Below are 3,689 nucleotides of genomic sequence, written 5' to 3' on the forward strand. Positions count from 1 at the left end.
TGAGGGGAGCAGCGGGCGGGTCAGGAGAGGTCTGCCGCGCCATGTGGTCACCTCCGGGGCAGGCGGGGATTGAACTCATACGGAAGTGGCTTTAGCTTCTTAGTGCTGTGCTTTAACCCGCTGCGCCACCAGGGAGGGCCACCATAAAATATTTTAATTAATCAATTTCTTAATTCAGTAAGTATGGATGACCAGAAAGCTAAGACTAGAAAGCATTAGAGGTATTTTCACTTTAATCACTTCAAACAAGATTAATGGGAAAAAAAATTCATAATCTTGAGGAAAGTGCATAGTCCAAAAATGTTAAGACTAGTTTAAATGAAAATTTAGGAAATATTTATAGGGAAATTAATCTGAAAATGTTACAATAACATTTCTGAATTATACATAAAACTAAATTCCTAAAATGCATAACATTTTATACAGCAGACCTGAAATATTTGTATCTCTGCTGGATAAATGTATCTTAAGTTAATCTCTTCCCTGCATAGTTATAGAATGGTCTAGTTAATAGAAAACTGATCAGAGGTATGAGTCCAGAACGGCACCAAACTAATCAGAGGAATAATTTATTTTGCCTGTCTGTTTACAAGTTTCAGATAACTTTTCTGACAGATTGTAGTCATCAGTTTAGACCTGGTTGCTAGGAAATAGAGTCTGTTTCCCAAACTTTGAGAATATAATTGTATGATAAAGATATATGAAATTAGTTCCAAAATTTAGCATATGTATCTTGGAGGTAGATTATTTTGGATTTCGGAGATCGATTTCCAAATGTCTTTAAGTACATGTTTAAAGTGAGGTTATATCAGCATGAGAAACTCTCATTCTAAATCTTTTTATATCCTTTATAGAAATTCTTGGGAATTATCATTGGTACTACTCTGCAATGCCTGTATTTGAAACCCATAGCAAGGACAAACAAAGTAAAGGTAAGTGAACTCAGTGAAAGTTACTTAAGTCTATTTGCCATTATTACTGCTCTGTGTGTGTCACGCACACATTCACCCACTGGCCAGCTCAGCAGACTCACCAACGTACCCGTAAAACCACCAAACCACCGATCAGCTGACCAGGAAGGGAAATATATTTTGTAAAAGTAAATACTTTGTACTTAGAACAAGCTCACTATTTTGTCATGTCAAAATTCTAACTTCCTAGTGATAATTGCTCATCTTTTGTACTTTTCCATCATTTGAAAGATAACCAGGAAAAATATGCGTTCCTTTCTGAACTAGCTTCATCCTTCATAACCTCCTTCCACTGAAAAGAGGTGATTAGTACGAAGAGAAGTTTGAGACAAAAAAGGTCATCCTTGGCAGCCTTTTTGTGAACACAGCAATTTTTCTTGGCTATAGTGTTAGGGATGCGTTCCATACAACATCTGTGCTTTCCTTTGGTAAATCAAAGTACTGAAGGGAGCTATGATAGTCATTCCCAACCCATCGTTCAGAATGAAACTACCTGAGATGAAAAAAGTTTTTTTCTGACATAACGTAGCTCCATATTTAGGCTTCCCTTTAGAAGAATGGAAAGGTGTGACATTAACTTGGTGATTTAAGGCTACATTATACTTCTCTTTTTACTTGCCTTTATTGTTATTTCTGCCTGATTCCTGGAGAACATCCGTTCCAAGGGCACAGGCTCTTGTTCCAGAAAGAGGAAGCCTCAACCAGGGAAACCAGGGAGTCATCCTTATTTTCAAAACTGAAAAAGGAGAGAAAGCTGAGAAAAACAGTGATTGCTTTCTCAATCTTCTTACAAACAGGAATAAAAGAAAAGCAGAATACTGCAAATGAAAAATGTGGTAATCATTAATAAAGACTGTGATTTATTTAGTAGTTATTTATTGACTACCAGATGACTACCAGTCACTGTGCTGTAAAAGGGCATCAAAATAAGACAGAATCCCTGCTTGTATGGAGATTATGGCTTAGCGAGGGATGGCCTTTAGTTAATAACACATTGTTACATCACAGCACAAAGGAATAGCAAAGTATTTCTACAATAATGCTATGAAGTAAAGATCATATGAGAGACACAGGGTTAAGAGCATAGATTCAGGAGTCACACTGTCTAGGTTTGAATTCTAGCTCCTCCATTTAACTATGTTCTCATAGAAAAATCTCCTAATTTCTCTATGCTACAGTTATTCATCTATAAATTGGAGATCATGAAGGTGTTACCTTAAAAGGTGTTTATAAGGATTAAATGAGGTAATATTTGTAAAATACTTGGTCTAGTATCTGCACATGATAATCATTGGACAAATTTTGGTAAAAAATAGTCTGTAAGAGATTATGCTTTTGTTCAGGAAGATAATTAGGAGCTTGAATGTTTATACACGTGAGTCATTTAAAACGCTAAGGCTTTACCTATGAAAACTAGTCAAAAACAGTTGTCCTGTCTGAATCCCTTCAGTTCAGCCTACCTACTGCAGTAGTTACAGTTCGTGCTATTTGGAGAGTGAGCAGTTCTCACATGCCTGGCTACGATGTTGACCTGTTGGCCAAGGTCTGCAAAGTAACAGTGGCAAGCTCAGTAATTTGGCAGCTGCTTCTGTCGCTTTCTGGATTATCAGTTAACTTTTGTTGGAAACTTACGGTAAATAGAGTAAATATTGACTGGTTTTAGCATCTTACTTATGTACCTTCCTCTTTCTAGTTTTCTCTACTTTCTTAGTTGAGACTCTCATTAGTTCAAATGTGGCTATTGCAGTAATCTTTCAAAAGGTTTTCATATCTGCAAATTGTTTTGTAAATCTATCATATTAATCTTTACAAATCCAGTTTTATCATGTTTTTCCCAGCTCAAAATATTCCTGTAACTAGCTGTCCTTTATTTCTTATTGTTAGGAGATTTGGAGTATATTATAACTTAATAAATACCACTTTGTTATATCTCAGATTTGTGTTAAACCATAAGGAAATGCAATGAAAAAAGTTTCAACCCTGTGTTTCTGTGTTGTCTGAAACTTGACAAAGCATTGGAAAAAATCCTTTCTGTAATTTCTTGTCATCTACTAGATAAAATTTAGGCTGTTCGCCTAACTTGTTAGCCTAAGAAACAACCTTACTTTGTAATCTTGTTTCCTACACCCTTCATACTCTTCTTATTTACTGTACTATTATACAACTGTCCCACCAGTGCCAAACCTTTCATGAAATTCATCCTTCCTAGATACCTGTCTCCTACATCTATTTGAGCCTATATTCATCTTTTAGTTTTAGTGCAAGTCCTACTCAATGAAAACATCTGCAACAATTCTAGCCACCACTGTTCTGTCATTCTATTTCTTCTTGAATTCCTACAGTACTTCTATAGGTTTTTTAAAAAAATAATACTTCTATCAAGGTATAAAATGCCATGTAAAGTATTCAATTCAGTGATTTTTTTTTACATTCACAAAATTGTGCAAATATAATAATAACTTAATTTTATAACATTTTATTACACTCCCCCCAAACAGCCCCATATTCCATACCCAAGCAATCACTCCCAATACTCACCTTCCCAGGCCTTTGTCAATCTACTGTTTACCTCTGTGGATTTGCCCATTCTGAACATGACTTAAGTAGATTATATAATATGTGATTTATTTTATTAAAAAGTTTATTTTTACATCATTTTGCACATTTTTTTTTCCATCTCAATTGTAATCCCCACGGGTTTCCCATCACCAAATCACC

Source organism: Condylura cristata, unplaced genomic scaffold (assembly GCF_000260355.1).
Source record: "Condylura cristata isolate star-nosed mole 26May11 unplaced genomic scaffold, ConCri1.0 scaffold00006, whole genome shotgun sequence".
NCBI classification, from domain to species: domain Eukaryota; kingdom Metazoa; phylum Chordata; class Mammalia; order Eulipotyphla; family Talpidae; genus Condylura; species Condylura cristata.